The 19,479-nt window shown below is 42.1% G+C and overlaps 7 non-coding genes across 7 annotated transcripts; all 7 read right to left on the bottom strand.

Annotated features, from left to right (window-relative positions):
• Positions 1-11,836: 11,836 nt before the first annotated feature.
• TRNAV-CAC (transfer RNA valine (anticodon CAC)) lies at positions 11,837-11,909 on the bottom strand. The gene has a single exon. It is a non-coding gene; the product is annotated as a tRNA-Val (tRNA).
• A 171-nt stretch (positions 11,910-12,080) lies between these two features.
• On the bottom strand, positions 12,081-12,153 carry TRNAV-AAC (transfer RNA valine (anticodon AAC)). Its single transcript has one exon. It is a non-coding gene; the product is annotated as a tRNA-Val (tRNA).
• Positions 12,154-15,998: 3,845 nt separating this feature from the next.
• Positions 15,999-16,071, bottom strand: TRNAV-CAC (transfer RNA valine (anticodon CAC)). Its single transcript has one exon. It is a non-coding gene; the product is annotated as a tRNA-Val (tRNA).
• A 1,124-nt stretch (positions 16,072-17,195) lies between these two features.
• Positions 17,196-17,268, bottom strand: TRNAV-CAC (transfer RNA valine (anticodon CAC)). The gene has a single exon. It is a non-coding gene; the product is annotated as a tRNA-Val (tRNA).
• Positions 17,269-18,163: 895 nt separating this feature from the next.
• TRNAG-ACC (transfer RNA glycine (anticodon ACC)) lies at positions 18,164-18,236 on the bottom strand. Its single transcript has one exon. It is a non-coding gene; the product is annotated as a tRNA-Gly (tRNA).
• A 46-nt stretch (positions 18,237-18,282) lies between these two features.
• Positions 18,283-18,355, bottom strand: TRNAV-CAC (transfer RNA valine (anticodon CAC)). The gene has a single exon. It is a non-coding gene; the product is annotated as a tRNA-Val (tRNA).
• An 892-nt stretch (positions 18,356-19,247) lies between these two features.
• TRNAV-AAC (transfer RNA valine (anticodon AAC)) lies at positions 19,248-19,320 on the bottom strand. The gene has a single exon. It is a non-coding gene; the product is annotated as a tRNA-Val (tRNA).
• Between the last annotated feature and the right edge of the window lie 159 nt (positions 19,321-19,479).

Here is a 19,479-nt window from a genome sequence, read left to right as displayed (position 1 = left end):
CAAGCTCTCACTCATCTGCTGAGTCTTCCATGCCCATCGCCAGTTCGTCCTCCATTTCTTCATGGGCTCCTGCACTTTCATCAACACTTTTTGCTGATACTATGCGCCCTTGTTAATCCCTCTCCCTCACCATGACTGCCGCATAGGTGCCGCTGACCATCTGGACCTCGTAGATCTTGTTATCCCTTCCGCATATGACTCCTCCTGTACTTCCTCCCCTTCCTCTTGTCCCAACACCTGACTCCGAATAATAATTACAGTGTGCTCCATCATGTAGATGACCAGAATTGTCACGCTGAGAATGACATTGCCAGTGCTAAACATCTTCGTCGACATTTCAAAACTGTGTAGCAGGGTGCATAGGTCCTTGATCTGACACCACTCCAGCAGCGTGATCTGCACCACCTCTGGATCAACTTATCCCAGGCTATATGTCTTACCGTATTTCAGCAGGGCTCTGCGGTGCTGCCACACACGCTGCAACATGTGCAGATTCCAATTCCTGCGTGTCGGAACATCGCATTTCCGGCGTTTAACTGCCAGACCCTAAGACTTCCGGAGTGATGAAAGTTGTTGAGCTGCTGTGTGCGCACGATGGAAGTGAGCACATAGCGAGCGTGCCCGCTGCACAAGGCCATGTAGGCCGTGATGGTGTTTTAAAAATTGCTGGAGAATTCGGATCAACACGTGAGCCATAAAAGGCACGTGTGTCACATTGCCCTGAGGATGGCCCGCAGCCAGGTTTGCATCATTGCCGCACACGGCTGTTAAGTCACCAACGGAGTCCGCTCCGTCAATTTGTACTCCGGTCGCCAGGTGACAACGTGTTCCTTTCATGAATAGTGCTGATGATGGGAGAGTAGTCGATGCCAGCGGCGCAGGTGGACGCAGGTTATGCTCACCCACTGGGCTGCATTACCTTGACAGATGCAGAATCTCTGGCTGAATGTAGCTGGTGGGTATCTCACAGATGAAATACAATCATTCAGCTACAACCAATGGGAAGACACCACACCCTTTTTTATGCCCATCCTGTCTGCAGACCACTGCCAGACATAGCTATGAACCTCTGGTTAATTTTACCCCCAGTTCAGTTTTATGATTTTGTGTGCTTGTTACCTGACTACTTTTCCTGCTTGCTGTTTATGTACCTTGTTGGCCGATACGCATTTCACCTCTGCTTGTTTTCTGATTAAGTCCTGGCCGTCCCATTCTGTTCCTGTTCCTCAATTAATGTTTTGACCCTGCCTGACTACTATTCTCTGTAATAGCGGTGTGACTCACATTTCCCATACATTTCAAAGTAAAACTTTGACCGCCTGATGGCATTGAGCTCTGCTGCCAGCATAGTAAGGAGGTGTGTGGTAGTCCTTGTGCGCAGTTGCAAGGAAGGGTGGCCTGACCACACAGGGTTTGCGCCAAGGTAGAGGACCCACACGAGGTTGAAGAGGCAGAAGCAGTGTATTAACTTCTACATACAGAACAAGGATTGAAACAACTCGTGGGGACGGCAAGACTTGTACAGCAGACCCTTCTCCATCTCTCACCATAGTTTGCCAGTGCCCAGTCAGTGACATGTAATGACCCTGTCTATGCTTACTGGTCCAAGTATCTGTGTTGAAATGCACCCTGTCGCACACAGATTTTCTCAAGGAAGTGGTGATGTTGTGTGCGACATGCTGGTGTAGCGCGGGCATGCTTTTCTTGGAGAAGCAGTGGTGATTGGGCATCTGGTACTGGGGCACAGCGACAGACATAAGGTCTGTAAAATCCTGTGTGTCCACTACGCGTAAAGGCAGCATTTCGGTAGCCAACAGCTTACAGAGGGATAGAGTCAACCACTTAGCTTTGTCATGGGTCGCAGTAAGTGGCCTTTTATTTGACCACATCTGAGGGACAGAGATCTGGCTGCTGTCTGTAGACGGTGTTGAGTAGGGTGTCCCTGGAAAAATGCAGGTTTGTGAGAAAAGTGCAGGCGGAGACATGATGTTGCCTTCATCTTGCCTTCAGATCTGTTCATCTTGTATCATTTTTAAAAAACACAGCAAGCAAGGGTTACTCCAAGCGGAGTCTACCTTTTTTCCCCAAATTGGGCACACAGACACCCCATCAGTGGCAGGACTTGTGCCCTAGTTGCAAACAGGATGTTTTGATTTGCATCAAGCACATTCCAAATCCACAAGCATTTACTCTCCCCAGGATGACACAGGGGTAGTAAATTCCTTCTGGATCCATGACTTGTTCATTTTGATGAACGTCAGTCTGTCCACATTGTCACTGGACAGACGCGTGCGCTTATCTGTCAGCACACACCCAGCAGCACTGAAGACACGTTCAGAGACAACGCTGGCAGCTGGACACGACAAAATCTTCAAGGCGTAACTGGAGAGCTCTTGACATTTTTCTAGATTTGAAGCACAAAAGGAGCAAGGCTCCATTTGCAAAGTCATTGCATCGATGTTCATTTGGAGATACTCCTGTATCATCCTCTCCATCCGTTGACTATGTGACACACTTGATGTCTCTGGTGGCCTTGCAAAGGAGGGTCTAAAAAAATTATGAAAAGATTCCATAAAATTGCTGTTACCAGCACCAGATACGGTCCTACTGGTACGGGTAGACTGTTGAAGATGACGAGGCCGTCCCATGTTTGTCAAGTTACAACTGGGAGAATCACTCCCTTCACCTGCACGGTTGTTTGGTGGAAAAGCCGAGCTAAGATCGAGTAACAGCTTCTGCTGATACTCCTGCATACGTGCGTCCCTTTCTATGGGTGGAATTATGTCACAAAATTTGGACTTGTCCCGGGGATCTAATAGTGTGGCAAGCCAGTAGTCATCATCACTTCTAATTTTGACAATACGAGGGTCATGTTGGAGGTAGTGCAACAAGAAGGCACTCATGTGTCTTGCGCAGCCATGCGGACCAAGTCCACGCTGTGTTTGTGGTATAGAGGTGCTAACCGTTCTTTCTTCCTCTGTCATCTCCCCCCAACCTCTTTCAACTTAAATTTGACCAAGGTCCCCCTCATCAGCTGAGTCTTCCATGTCCATGGACAGTTCGTCCTCCATATCTTCATGTCCTCCTGCACCTTCCTCAACATCTCGCCTGCTACCATGCGCCCTTGTTGATCCCTGTCCCCCATGGTCCCATGCCTGCCGCGTTGGTGATGATGAACGTCTGGACCTTGGTGATGTTGTTGTGTCTTGCGCATATGAATCCTCCTGTAGTTCCTCTTCTTCCTGTTGTCCCACCCCCTGACTCCGAATAGTGTTTAGCGTGTGCTCCAGCATGTAAATGACTGGAATCGTCATGCTGATAATGGCATTGTCAGCGCTAAACATATTCGTCGCCATGTCGAAACTGTGCAGAAGGGTGCATAGGTCCGTGATCTGAGATCACTCCATCAGGGTGATCTGCCCCACCTCTGCATCTCGTTGGCCCAGGCTATACGTCATGACGTATTGCACCAGGGCTCTGCGGTGCTGCCACAGTCGCTGTAACATGTGGAGAGTTGAATTCCAGCGTGTCGCCACATCGCATTTCAGGCGATGAACCGGCAGGCCGAAAGACTTCTGGAGCGATGCAAGTCGCTCAGCTGCGGCGCTTGAACGGCGGAAGTGAGCACTGCAGACAGTTTCCGTGCCCTGGTCAGAAGGCCATCTAGGCCGGGATAGTGTGTTAAAAATTGCTGGACAACAAGGTTCAACACGTGAGCCATACAAGGCACGTGTGTCACCTTGCCCAGGCGAAGGGCCGCACCCAGGTTTGCAGCATTGTCGCACACGGCCTTACCAGGCTGCAGGTTGAGTGGAGACAACCATTTATTAAACTCGGACCGCAGAGCTGACCACAACTCCTCAGCTGTGTGACTCTTATTCCCAAGACATGTCAAGCTAAAGACCGCCTGATGCCGTTGCGCTCTGCTGCCAGCATAGTAATGAGGGGTGCGTGATTCCTTCTGCGCAGTGAGAACGCTGGTGGCCTGACCAGGCAGGCTTGGGGCGGAGGTGGAGGACCCAGATGAGGTGGAGGATGCAGAAGCAGTGGCGGAACTTGGACAGACAGAGGATTGACACACAAGTCGTGGGGACGGCAAGACTTGTGCAGCAGACCCTTCACCATCTATCACCATAGTTACCCAGTGCCCAGTCAGCGACATGTAACGTCCCTGTCCATGCTTACTGGTCCAAGTATCGGTGCTGAAATTCACCCGTTCACACACAGAGTTTCTCAAGGAAGCGGTGATATTGTGTGCGACATGCTGGTGTAGCGCGGGCACACCTTTCTTAGAGAAGTAGTGGCGACTAGGCATCTGGTACTGGGGCACAGCGACAGATATAAGGTCTCTAAAATCCTGTGTGTCCACTAGGCGGAAAGGCAGCATTTCTGTAGCCAACAGCTTACAGAGGGATAGAGTCAACCTCTTCGCTTTGTCATGGGTCGAAGGAAGTGGCCTTTTATTTGACCACATCTGAGGGACAGAGATCTGGCTGCTGTGTGTAGACGGTGTTGAGTAGGGTGTCCCTGGAAAAATGCAGCTTTGGGAGGAAAGTGCAGGCGGAGACATGATGTTGCCTTCATCCAAAGTTGGTGCTATCGATGTCTGAGAGAGCTGTACACACTCACTTGTTTCCCCTTCCAAACCAACTGACGACCTACCAAGCAAACTGCCTGTTGCGGTTACAGTGGTGGAAGTTGTGGGTGGAAAAACAGGTGTGACAGCTGTCCCCACAGTCCTAGAAGATGACGAGCGCGCGGATGCCCTGGAAGGGGCAGGCGGTGGATGGTTGGCTCCACTAGGCCGCATTGCAGCACGGTGAGCTTCCCACCAGGCCATATGATATTTATTCATGTGACGATTCATGGAAGAAGTTGTCAAACTGCTGAGGTTTTGACCTCTACTAAGATAACCATGGCAAATGTTACAGATCACATAATTTGACCGATCTTTTTTTATGTCAAAAAAGGACCAGGCTAGGCAAGGCTTAGAGGCCATGCGACCTGTTGATCCACCCCGAATAATGCTCAGAGGCAGAGTGGTGGCTGAGGATGCAGTTGTAGACGTGCTACCAGTGCTCCGACTGTGTCCAGGAAGGCGCCAGGTTACTTCGACGTCGGTTGCATCCTCCTCCACCGCCTCTATTGACCTCCTCGAGTGTCTGACTGTGGGTTGACAGTAGTTGGGATCTAGAACTTCATCATCAATTGTTGTGTTTGCACTCCCCTCCCCCTCAGACCGAGTTTCTTCTTGCCCTGACCGAATATTTAAGTTGTCATCCCAATCGGGTATCTGCGTCTCATCTTCATCAGTATGTTCCTCATTGCCTATAACCACAGTTGTTGGAAAGGCAGCATTTTGGTAGCCAACAGTTTGCATTTTATGAAAGTCAACCTCCAAGCCATGTCATGCCCTTCTAAAAGCATGTATAACACAGCGAGGGGACTCCAACCACAGTCTCCCTCGTTGCCACTCACTGGGCCACACACACCCCACTTGACTGGCATCGGTTGAGCCCCCTTTTGAAAAAGAAAAAGATGCTTTGCATGAAGCACTCTCAAAAATACGCGTGCCTTTCCCGTCCCCTGGCTGACCCCGGGGAAGAAAAGTCCTCTGAGAGCCATGACTTGTTCATCTTGGTTCTTTTAGAAACACAGCGAGGGGACTCCAACCACAGTCTCCCTCGTTGCCACTCACTGGGCCACACACACCCCACTTGACTGGCATCGGTTGAGCCCCCTTTTGAAAAAGAAAAAGATGCTTTGCATGAAGCACTCTCAAAAATACGCGTGCCTTTCCCGTCCCCTGGCTGACCCCGGGGAAGAAAAGTCCTCTGAGAGCCATGACTTGTTCATCTTGGTTCTTTTAGAAACACAGCGAGGGGACTCCAACCACAGTCTCCCTCGTTGCCACTCACTGGGCCACACACACCCCACTTGACTGGCATCGGTTGAGCCCCCTTTTGAAAAAGAAAAAGATGCTTTGCATGAAGCACTCTCAAAAATACGCGTGCCTTTCCCGTCCCCTGGCTGACCCCGGGGAAGAAAAGTCCTCTGAGAGCCATGACTTGTTCATCTTGGTTCTTTTAGAAACACAGCGAGGGGACTCCAACCACAGTCTCCCTCGTTGCCACTCACTGGGCCACACACACCCCACTTGACTGGCATCGGTTGAGCCCCCTTTTGAAAAAGAAAAAGATGCTTTGCATGAAGCACTCTCAAAAATACGCGTGCCTTTCCCGTCCCCTGGCTGACCCCGGGGAAGAAAAGTCCTCTGAGAGCCATGACTTGTTCATCTTGGTTCTTTTAGAAACACAGCGAGGGGACTCCAACCACAGTCTCCCTCGTTGCCACTCACTGGGCCACACACACCCCACTTGACTGGCATCGGTTGAGCCCCCTTTTGAAAAAGAAAAAGATGCTTTGCATGAAGCACTCTCAAAAATACGCGTGCCTTTCCCGTCCCCTGGCTGACCCCGGGGAAGAAAAGTCCTCTGAGAGCCATGACTTGTTCATCTTGGTTCTTTTAGAAACACAGCGAGGGGACTCCAACCACAGTCTCCCTCGTTGCCACTCACTGGGCCACACACACCCCACTTGACTGGCATCGGTTGAGCCCCCTTTTGAAAAAGAAAAAGATGCTTTGCATGAAGCACTCTCAAAAATACGCGTGCCTTTCCCGTCCCCTGGCTGACCCCGGGGAAGAAAAGTCCTCTGAGAGCCATGACTTGTTCATCTTGGTTCTTTTAGAAACACAGCGAGGGGACTCCAACCACAGTCTCCCTCGTTGCCACTCACTGGGCCACACACACCCCACTTGACTGGCATCGGTTGAGCCCCCTTTTGAAAAAGAAAAAGATGCTTTGCATGAAGCACTCTCAAAAATACGCGTGCCTTTCCCGTCCCCTGGCTGACCCCGGGGAAGAAAAGTCCTCTGAGAGCCATGACTTGTTCATCTTGGTTCTTTTAGAAACACAGCGAGGGGACTCCAACCACAGTCTCCCTCGTTGCCACTCACTGGGCCACACACACCCCACTTGACTGGCATCGGTTGAGCCCCCTTTTGAAAAAGAAAAAGATGCTTTGCATGAAGCACTCTCAAAAATACGCGTGCCTTTCCCGTCCCCTGGCTGACCCCGGGGAAGAAAAGTCCTCTGAGAGCCATGACTTGTTCATCTTGGTTCTTTTAGAAACACAGCGAGGGGACTCCAACCACAGTCTCCCTCGTTGCCACTCACTGGGCCACACACCCCACACTTGACTGGCATCGGTTGAGCCCCCTTTTGAAAAAGAAAAAGATGCTTTGCATGAAGCACTCTCAAAAATACGCGTGCCTTTCCCGTCCCCTGGCTGACCCCGGGGAAGAAAAGTCCTCTGAGAGCCATGACTTGTTCATCTTGGTTCTTTTAGAAACACAGCGAGGGGACTCCAACCACAGTCTCCCTCGTTGCCACTCACTGGGCCACACACACCCCACTTGACTGGCATCGGTTGAGCCCCCTTTTGAAAAAGAAAAAGATGCTTTGCATGAAGCACTCTCAAAAATACGCGTGCCTTTCCCGTCCCCTGGCTGACCCCGGGGAAGAAAAGTCCTCTGAGAGCCATGTCCACATTGTCAGTGGACAGACACGTGTGCTTATCTGCCAGCAGACCCACAGCAGCACTGAAGACAGGTTCCGAGAGAACGCTGGCTGCAGGACACGACAAGATCCCCAAGACGTACGTGGCGAGCTCAGGAAATTTATCAAGATTGGAAGCCAAGAATGAGCAGGGCTCAAGTTGCACAATAATGGCATGTTTCCTTGCATATACTCATATATCTGTGTGTCCTCCTCTTTTTCCTTGTCCAGCTCTTTTGTTTTCGCATGAGTATATGTCCTTGTCACTTTCCCATGTGTTGTGAGTTGTTTGTGACCTTTTGGACACCTTTGAGGGTGTTTTCTAGGTGTTTTTCTGTGTTTGTGATTGCCTGCCATTGTTTCCTATGCAGTTCGAGTTCGGTTTGTCGAACGTTCGACGAACCGAACTCGAACGGGAGGTCCGTTCGGCGAACCAACCTCGAGCCGAACCGCGACCGGTTCGCTCATCTCTACTGGGGATTAAACCCAGGACCTTCTGCTTGTGAAGCAGACGTGATGACCACTACACTATGAAACCTGTGAAATTCTGCAAAGCAATGGCAATTGAAAACGAGTTTTGACCACCAGGGGAAAAAAATTATTAGTTCTGTTGGTGATGGAAGCCAAAATATCCCATCATTCGGCAACAAAGCCAAGAACTTCATATATTGTAGTTTGATAGGGTATTATTTCAACACCGAGAACAGATTGCTTTTACTGGGGATTGAACCAGTGTTAAGCAGACGTGATGACTACTACACTATGAAACCTTCTGGAAAGTTACTGTGTATTGGCAAGCAGAGCAGAATTGTAACTGATGGGGCCTTTTTATTGCTGAAGAAAAGTGTTTTTGGTAATGAAACATTTACAATTTTTATTACATATTTTACCAGTTTTATTCCTACAAAGGGATATTGCTTAAATTGAAGTTTACATTGAATGTGTTACTTTTTTCTACACAGTTTAATCGTTTGCTTTTGTATTTATGGGAACTATAAATTTTGAAACAAACAGGATTGTTATAATATGGGATTATGTTTTCTGCTAAAATGTTCAATAAAAAAGATTGAACCCAGGACCTTCTGCGTGTGAAGCAGACGTGATGACCACTACACTATGAAACCTGTGAAATCCTGCAAAGCAATGGCAATTGAAAACGAGTTTTGACCGCCAGGGGAAAAAAATTATTAGTTCTGTTGGTGATGGAAGCCAAAACATCCCATCATTCGGCAACAAAGCCAAGAACTTCATATATTGTAGTTTGATAGGGTATTATTTCAACACCAAGAACAGATTGCTTTTACTGGGGATTGAACCAGTGTTAAGAAGACGTGATGACTACTACACTATGAAACCTTCTGGAAAGTTACTGTGTATTGGCAAGCAGAGCAGAATTGTAACTGATGGGGCCTTTTTATTGCTGAAGAAAAGTGTTTTTGGTAATGAAACATTTACAATTTTTATTACATATTTTACCAGTTTTATTCCTACAAAGGGATATTGCTTAAATTGAAGTTTACATTGAATGTGTTACTTTTTTCTACACAGTTTAATCGTTTGCTTTTGTATTTATGGGAACTATAAATTTTGAAACAAACAGGATTGTTATAATATGGGATTATGTTTTCTGCTAAAATGTTCAATAAAAAAGAAACGCAAAATCGTAGTTCTCCTTGTGATAGAAGCCAAAATGTATTGTCATTTGGCAACGAAACCAAGAATTTCATACTTTACAGGTTGATAGGAAATTATTTCAACACCGAAAACAGATTGGTTTCACTGGGTATTGAACCCAGAACGTTCTGCATATGAAGCAGGCTTGATGACCACCACACTTTGAAACCTGTGATTCCTGCAAAGTAATGGCAATTAGAGACGAAATTTGACTGCCAGGAAAAATAAATAATTCGTAGTTCTGTTGGTGATGGAAGCCAAAACATCCCATCATTCTGCAACAAAGCCAAGAACTTCATATATTGTAGTTTGATAGGGTATTATTTCAACACCAAGAACAGACTGGTATTACTGGGGATTAAACCCAGGACCTTCTACATGTTAAGCAGACATGATGACCACTACACTATGAATCCTGATGAAATGTTACTGTGTATTGGCTAGCAGAGCAGAATTGTGACTGACAGGGCCTTTTTATTGCTGAAGGAAAGTATTTTTGGTAATGAAACATTTCCAATTTTTATTACATATTTTACGAGTTTTATTCCTACAAAGGGATATTGCTTAAATTGAAGTTTACATTGAATGTGTTACTTTTTTCTACACAGTTTAGTCGTTTGCTTTTGTATTTATGGGAACTATATATTTTAAAACAAACAGGTTTTTTTATAATATGGGATTATGTTTTCTGCTAAAATGTTCAATAAAAAAGAAACCCAAAATCGTAGTTCTCCTTGTGATAGAAGCCAAAATGTATTGTCATTTGGCAACGAAACCAAGAATTTCATACTTTACAGATTGATAGGAAATTACTTCAACACCGAAAACAGATTGGTTTAACTGGGTATTGAATCCAGAACGTTCTGCATATGAAGTAGACTTGATGACCACCACACTTTAAAACCTGTGAAATTCTGCAAAGTAATGGCAATTAGAGACGAGTTTTGACTGCCAGGAAAAAAAAAAAATTCGTAGTTCTGTTGGTTATGGAAGCTAAAACATCCCGTCATTCGGCAACAAAGCCAAGAACTTCATGTATTGTAGTTGGATAAGGTATTATTTCAACACCAAGAACAGACTGGTTTTACTGGGGATTAAACCCAGGACTTTCTGCGTGTTAAGCAGACGTGATGACCACTACACTATGAATGTTAATGAAAAGTTACTGTGTATTGGCTAGCAGAGCAGAATTGTGACTGACGGGGCCTTTTTATTGCTGAAGGAAAGTATTTTTGGTAATGAAACATTTACAATTTTTATTACATATTTTACCAGTTTTATTCCTACAAAGGGATATTGCTTAAATTGAAGTTTACATTGAATGTGTTACTTTTTTCTACACAGTTTAATCGTTTGCTTTTGTATTTATGGGAACTATAAATTTTGAAACAAACAGGATTGTTATAATATGGGATTATGTTTTCTGCTAAAATGTTCAATAAAAAAGAAACCCAAAATCGTAGTTCTCCTTGTGATAGAAGCCAAAATGTATTGTCATTTGGCAACGAAACCAAGAATTTCATACTTTACAGGTTCATAGGAAATTACTTGAACACCGAAAACAGATTGGTTTCACTGGGTATTGAACCCAGAACGTTCTGCATATGAAGCAGACTTGATAACCACCACACTTTAAAACCTGTGATTCCTGCAAAGTAATGGCAATTAGAGATGAAATTTGACTGCCAGGAAAAAAAAAAATTCGTAGTTCCGTTGGTTATGGAAGCTAAAACATCCCGTCATTCGGCAACAAAGCCAAGAACTTCATGTATTGCAGTTGGATAGGGTAATATTTCAACACCAAGAAGAGACTGGTCTCACTGGGGATTGAACCTAGGACCTTCTGCGTGTTAAGCAGACGTGATAACCACTACACTATGAAACCTGTGAAATCCTGCAAAGCAATGGCAATTGGAGACGAGTTTTGACCGCCAGGGAAAAAAAAAAAAATTTAAAGTTCTGTTGGTGATGGAAGAAAAAACATCCTGTTATTCAGCAACAAAGCCAAGAAATTCATATATTGCAGTTGGATAGGGTATTATTTCAACACCAAGAAGAGATTGGTTTCACTGGGGATTGAACCCAGGACCTTCTGCGTGTTAAACAGACGTGATGCCCACTACACTATGAAACCTGATGAAAAGTTACTGTGTATTGGCTAGCAGAGCAGAATTGTGACTGACGGGGCCTTTTTATTGCTGAAGGAAAGTATTTTTGGTAATGAAACATTTACAATTTTTATTACATATTTTACCAGTTTTATTCCAACAAAGGGATATTGCTTAAATTGAAGTTTACATTGAATGTGTTACTTTTTTTCTACACAGTTTAGTCGTTTGCTTTTGTATTTATGGAAACTATATATTTTTAAACAAACAGGATTTTTATAATATGGGATTATGTTTTCTGCTAAAATGAAAAAGAAACCCAAAATAGTAGTTCTCTTTGTGATGGAAGCCAAAATGTATTGTCATTTGGCAACGAAACCAAGAATTTTATATATTACAGGTTGATAGCAAATTACTTCAACAGCGAAAACAGATTGGTTTCACTGGGGATTGAACCCAGGACCTTCTGCGTGTGAAGCAGACGTGATGACCACTACACTATGAAACCTGTGATATCTTGCAAAGCAATGGCAATTGAAAACGAGTTTTGACAGCCAGGGGAAAAAAAATATTAGTTCTGTTGGTTATGGAAGCTAAAACATCCCGTCATTCGGCAACAAAGCCAAGAACTTCATGTATTGCAGTTCGATAGGGTATTATTTCAACACCAAGAAGAGACTGGTTTCACTGGGGATTGAACCCAGGCCCTTCTGCGTGTTAAGCAGACGTGATGACCACTACACTATGAAACCTGTGAAATCCTGCAAAGCAATGGCAATTGGAGACGAGTTTTGACCGCCAGGAAAAAAAAAAATTCAAAGTTCTGTTGGTAATGGAAGACAAAACATCCTGTTATTCGGCAACAAAGCCAAGAAATTCATATATTGTAGTTGGATAGGGTATTATTTCAGCACCAAGAAGAGATTGGTTTCACTGGGGATTGAACCCAGGACTTTCTGCGTGTTAAGCAGACGTGATGACCACTACACTATGAAACCTGATGAAAAGTTACTGTGTATTGGCTAGCAGAGCAGAATTGTGACTGACGAGGCCTTTTTATTGCTGAAGGAAAGTATTTTTGGTAATGAAACATTTACAATTTTTATTACATATTTTACCAGTTTTATTCCTACAAAGGGATATTGCTTAAATTGAAGTTTACATTGAATGTGTTACTTTTTTCTACACAGTTTAGTCGTTTGCTTTTGTATTTATGGGAACTATATATTTTTAAACAAACAGGATTTTTATAATATGGGATTATGTTTTCTGCTAAAATGTTCAATAAAAAAGAAACCCAAAATCGTAGTTCTCCTTGTGATAGAAGCCAAAATGTATTGTCATTTGGCAACGAAACCAAGAATTTCATACTTTACAGGTTGATAGGAAATTACTTCAACACCGAAAGCAGATTGGTTTAACTGGGTATTGAATCCAGAACGTTCTGCATATGAAGCAGACTTGATGACCACCACACTTCAAAACCTGTGAAATCCTGCAAAGTAATGGCAATTAGAGACGAGTTTTGACTGCCAGGAAAAAAAAAAATTCGTAGTTCTGTTGGTTATGGAAGCTAAAACATCCCGTCATTCGGCAACAAAGCCAAGAACTTCATGTATTGTAGTTGGATAAGGTGTTATTTCAACACCAAGAACAGACTGGTTTTACTGGGGATTAAACCCAGGACTTTCTACGTGTTAAGCAGACGTGATGAGTGATGACAACTACACTATGAATCTTAATGAAAAGTTACTGTATATTGGCTAGCAGAGCAGAATGGTGACTGACGGGGCCTTTTTATTGCTGAAGGAAAGTATTTTTGGTAATGAAACATTTACAATTTTTATTACATATTTTACCAGTTTTATTCCTACAAAGGGATATTGCTTAAATTGAAGTTTACATTGAATGTGTTACTTTTTTCTACACAGTTTAATCGTTTGCTTTTGTATTTATGGGAACTATAAATTTTGAAACAAACAGGATTGTTATAATATGGGATTATGTTTTCTTCTAAAATGTTCAATAAAAAAGAAACCCAAAATCGTAGTTCTCCTTGTGATAGAAGCCAAAATGTATTGTCATTTGGCAACGAAACCAAGAATTTCATACTTTACAGGTTGATAGGAAATTACTTCAACACCGAAAACAGATTGGTTTCACTGGGTATTGAACCCAGAACGTTCTGCATATGAAGCAGACTTGATGACCACCACACTTTAAAACCTGTGATTCCTGCAAAGTAATGGCAATTAAAGACGAAATTTGACTGGGGATTAAACCCAGGACCTTCTGCGTGTTAAGCAGACGTGATGACCTTCTACGTGTTAAGCAGACATGATGACCACTACACTATGAATCCTGATGAAAAGTTACTGTGTATTGGCTAGCAGAGCAGAATTGTGACTGACAGGGCCTTTTTATTTCTGAAGGAAAGTATTTTTGGTAATGAAACATTTACAATTTTTATTACATATTTTACCAGTTTTATTCCTACAAAGGGATATTGCTTAAATTGAAGTTTACTTTGAATGTGTTACTTTTTTCTACACAGTTTAGTCGTTTGCTTTTGTATTTATGGGAACTATATATTTTTAAACAAACAGGATTTTTATAATATGGGATTATGTTTTCTGCTAAAATGGACAATAAAAAAGAAACCCAAAATAGTAGTTCTCTTTGTGATGGAAGCCAAAATGTATTGTCATTTGGCAACGAAACCAAGAATTTTATATATCACAGGTTGATAGCAAATTACTTAAACAGCGAAAACATATTGGTTTCACTGGGGATTGAACCCAGGACCTTCTGCGTGTGAAGCAGACGTGAAGACCACTACACTATGAAACCTGTGAAATCCTGCAAAGCAATGGCAATTGAAAACGAGTTTTGACAGCCAGGGGAAAAAAATTATTAGTTCTGTTGGTGATGGAAGCCAAAACATCCCATCATTCGGCAACAAAGCCAAGAACTTCATATATTGTAGTTTGATAGGGTATTATTTCAACACCAAGAACAGATTGCTTTTACTGGGGATTGAACCAGTGTTAAGCAGACGTGATGACTACTACACTATGAAACCTTCTGGAAAGTTACTGTGTATTGGCAAGCAGTGCAGAATTGTAACTGACGGGGCCTTTTTATTGCTGAAGAAAAGTGTTTTTGGTAATGAAACATTTACAATTTTTATTACATATTTTACCAGTTTTATTCCTACAAAGGGATATTGCTTAAATTGAAGTTTACATTGAATGTGTTACTTTTTTCTACACAGTTTAGTCGTTTGCTTTTGTATTTATGGGAACTATATATTTTTAAACAAACAGGATTTTTATAATATGGGATTATGTTTTCTGCTAAAATGTTCAATAAAAAAGAAACCCAAAATCGTAGTTCTCCTTGTGATAGAAGCCAAAATGTATTGTCATTTGGCAACGAAACCAAGAATTTCATACTTTACAGGTTGATAGGAAATTACTTCAACACCGAAAACAGATTGGTTTAACTGGGTATTGAATCCAGAACGTTCTGCATATGAAGCAGACTTGATGACCACCACACTTCAAAACCTGTGAAATCCTGCAAAGTAATGGCAATTAGAGACGAGTTTTGACTGCCAGGAAAAAAAAAAATTCGTAGTTCTGTTGGTTATGGAAGCTAAAACATCCCGTCATTCGGCAACAAAGCCAAGAACTTCATGTATTGTAGTTGGATAAGGTGTTATTTCAACACCAAGAACAGACTGGTTTTACTGGGGATTAAACCCAGGACTATCTACGTGTTAAGCAGACGTGATGACAACTACACTATGAATCTTAATGAAAAGTTACTGTATATTGGCTAGCAGAGCAGAATGGTGACTGACGGGGCCTTTTTATTGCTGAAGGAAAGTATTTTTGGTAATGAAACATTTACAATTTTTATTACATATTTTACCAGTTTTATTCCTACAAAGGGATATTGCTTAAATTGAAGTTTACATTGAATGTGTTACTTTTTTCTACACAGTTTAATCGTTTGCTTTTGTATTTATGGGAACTATAAATTTTGAAACAAACAGGATTGTTATAATATGGGATTATGTTTTCTTCTAAAATGTTCAATAAAAAAGAAACCCAAAATCGTAGTTCTCCTTGTGATAGAAGCCAAAATGTATTGTCATTTGGCAACGAAACCAAGAATTTCATACTTTACAGGTTGATAGGAAATTACTTCTACACCGAAAACAGATTGGTTTCATTGGGTATTGAACCCAGAACGTTCTGCATATGAAGCAGACTTGATGACCGCCACACTTTAAAACCTGTGATTCCTGCAAAGTAATGGCAATTAGAGACGAAATTTGACTGCCAGGAAAAAAAAAAAATTCGTAGTTCTGTTGGTTATGGAAGCTAAAACATCCCGTCATTCGGCAACAAAGCCAAGAACTTCATGTATTGCAGTTGGATAGGGTATTTTTTTTAACACCAAGAACAGACTGGTTTTGCTGGGGATTAAACCCAGGACCTTCTGCGTGTTAAGCAGACGTGATGACCACTACACTATGAAACCTGTGAAATCCTGTTGATAGCAAATTACTTCAACAGCGAAAACGGATTGGTTTCACTGGGGATTGAACCCAGGACCTTCTGCGTGTGAAGCAGACGTGATGACCACTACACTATGAAACCTGTGAAATCCTGCAAAGCAATGGCAATTGAAAACGAGTTTTGACCGCCAGGGGAAAAAAATTATTAGTTCTGTTGGTGATGGAAGCCGAAACATCCCATCATTCGGCAACAAAGCCAAGAACTTCATATATTGTAATTTGATAGGGTATTATTTCAACACCGAGAACAGATTGCTTTTACTGGGGATTGAACCAGTGTTAAGCAGATGTGATGACTACTACACTATGAAACCTTCTGGAAAGTTACTATGTATTGGCAAGCAGAGCAGAATTGTAACTGACGGGGCCTTTTAATTGCTGAAGAAAAGTGATTTTGGTAATGAAACATTTACAATTTTTATTACATATTTTACCAGTTTTATTCCTACAAAGGGATATTGCTTAAATTGAAGATTACATTGAATGTGTTACTTTTTTCTACACAGTTTAATCGTTTGCTTTTGTATTTATGGGAACTATAAATTTTGAAACAAACAGGATTGTTATAATATGGGATTATGTTTTCTGCTAAAATGTTCAATAAAATAGATTGAACCCAGGACCTTCTGCGTGTGAAGCAGACGTGATGACAACTACACTTTAAAACCTGTGATTCCTGCAAAGTAATAGCAATTAGAGATGAAATTTGACTGCCAGGAAAAAAAAAATTCGTAGTTCTGTTGGTTATGGAAGCTAAAACATCCCGTCATTCGGCAACAAAGCCAAGAACTTCATGTATTGCAGTTGGATAGGGTATTATTTCAACACCAAGAAGAGACTGGTTTCACTGGGGATTGAACCCAGGACCTTCTGCGTGTTAAGCAGTCGTGATGACCACTACACTATGAAACCTGTGAAATCCTGCAAAGCAATGGCAATTGAAAACGAGTTTTGACCGCCAGGGAAAATAAAAAAATTCTTAGTTCTGTTGGTGATGGAAGCCAAAACATCCCATCATTCTGCAACAAAGCCAAGAACTTCATATATTGCAGTTGGATAGGGTATTATTTCAACACCAAGAACAGACTGGTTTTACTGGGGAATAAACCCAGGACCTTCTGCGTGTTAAGCAGACGTGATGACCACTACACTATGAAACCTGTGAATTCCTGTTGATAGCAAATTACTTCAACAGCGAAAACGGATTGGTTTCACTGGGGATTGAACCCAGGACCTTCTGCGTGTGAAGCAGACGTGATGACCACTACACTATGAAACCTGTGAAATCCTGCAAAGCATTGGCAATTGAAAACGAGTTTTGACCGCCAGGGGAAAAAAATTATTAGTTCTGTTGGTGATGGAAGCCAAAACATCCCATCATTCGGCAACAAAGCCAAGAACTTCAGATATTGTAGTTTGATAGGCTATTATTTCAACACCAAGAACAGATTGCTTTTACTGGGGATTGAACCAGTGTTAAGCAGATGTGATGACTACTACACTATGAAACCTTCTGGAAAGTTACTGTGTCTTGGCAAGCAGAGCAGAATTGTAACTGATGGGGCCTTTTTATTGCTGAAGAAAAGTGTTTTTGGTAATGAAACATTTACAATTTTTATTACATATTTTACCAGTTTTATTCCTACAAAGGGATATTGCTTAAATTGAAGTTTACATTGAATGTGTTACTTTTTTCTACACAGTTTAATCGTTTGCTTTTGTATTTATGGGAACTATAAATTTTGAAACAAACAGGATTGTTTTAATATGGGATTATGTTTCTTGCTAAAATGTTCAATAAAAAAAAAAAACCAAAATCGTAGTTCTCCTTGTGATAGAAGCCAAAATGTATTGTCATTTGGCAACGAAACCAAGAATTTCATACTTTACAGTTTGATAGGAAATTACTTCAACACCGAAAACAGATTGGTTTCACTGGGTATTGAACCCAGAACGTTCTGCATATGAAGCAAACTTGATGACCACCACACTTTAAAACCTGTGATTCCTGCAAAGTAATGGCAATTAGAGACGAAATTTGACTGCCAGGAAAAAAAAAATAATTCGTAGTTCTGTTGGTTATGGAAGCTAAAACATCCCGTCATTCGGCAACAAAGCCAAGAACTTCATGTATTGCAGTTGGATAGGGTATTATTTCAACACCAAGAACAGACTGGTTTTACTGGGGATTAAACCCAGGACCTTCTGCGTGGTAAGCAGACGTGATGACCACTACACTATGAAACCTGTGAAATCCTGTTGATAGCAAATTACTTCAACAGCAAAAACAGATTGGTTTCACTGGGGATTGAACCCAGGACCTTCTGCGTGTGAAGCAGACGTGATGACCACTACACTATGAAACCTGTGAAATCCAGCAAAGCAATGGCAATTGAAAACGAGTTTTGACCGCCAGGGGAAAAAAATTATTAGTTCTGTTGGTGATGGAAGCCAAAACATCCCATCATTCGGCAACAAAGCCAAGAACTTCATATATTGTAGTTTGATAGGGTATTATTTCAACACCAAGAACAGATTGCTTTTACTGGGGATTGAACCAGTGTTAAGCAGATGTGATGACTACTACACTATGAAACCTTCTGGAAAGTTACTGTGTATTGGCAAGCAGAGCAGAATTGTAACTGATGGGGCCTTTTTATTGCTGAAGAAAAGTGTTTTTGGTAATGAAACATTTACAATTTTTATTACATATTTTACCAGTTTTATTCCTACAAAGGGATATTGCTTAAATTGAAGTTTACATTGAATGTGTTACTTTTTCTACACAGTTTTATCGTTTGCTTTTTTATTTATGGGAACTATAAATTTTGAAACAAACAGGATTGTTATAATATGGGATTATGTTTTCTGCTAAAATGTTCAATAGAAAAGAAACCCAAAATCGTAGTTCTCCTTGTGATAGAAGCCAAAATGTATAGTCATTTGGCAACGAAACCAAGAATTTCATACTTTACAGGTTGATAGGAAATTACTTCAACACCGAAAACAGATTGGTTTCACTGGGTATTGAACCCAGAACGTTCTGCATATGAAGCAGACTTGATGACCACCACACTTTAAAACCTGTGATTCCTGCAAAGTAATGGCAATTAGAGACGAAATTTGACTGCCAGGAAAAAAAAAAAATTCGTAGTTCTGTTGGTTATGGAAGCTAAAACATCCCGTCATTCGGCAACAAAGCCAAGAACTTCATGTATTGCAGTTGGATAGGGTATTATTTCAACACCAAGAAGTGACTGGTTTCACTGGGGATTGAACCCAGGACCTTCTGCGTGTTAAGCAGACGTGATGACCACTACACTATGAAACCTGTGAAATCCTGCAAAGCAATGGCAATTGGAGACGAGTTTTGACCGCCAGGGAAAAAAAAAAAATTCTTAGTTCTGTTGGTGATGGAAGCCAAATCATCCCATCATTCTGCAACAAAGCCAAGAACTTCATATATTGCAGTTGGATAGGGTATTATTTC

The sequence above is a fragment of the Anomaloglossus baeobatrachus genome, chromosome 2, assembly GCF_048569485.1.
Source record: "Anomaloglossus baeobatrachus isolate aAnoBae1 chromosome 2, aAnoBae1.hap1, whole genome shotgun sequence".
NCBI lineage: Eukaryota > Metazoa > Chordata > Amphibia > Anura > Aromobatidae > Anomaloglossus > Anomaloglossus baeobatrachus.
Note: the sequence above shows the minus strand (reverse complement) of the source record. Positions and strands in the feature narration are given on the sequence as shown.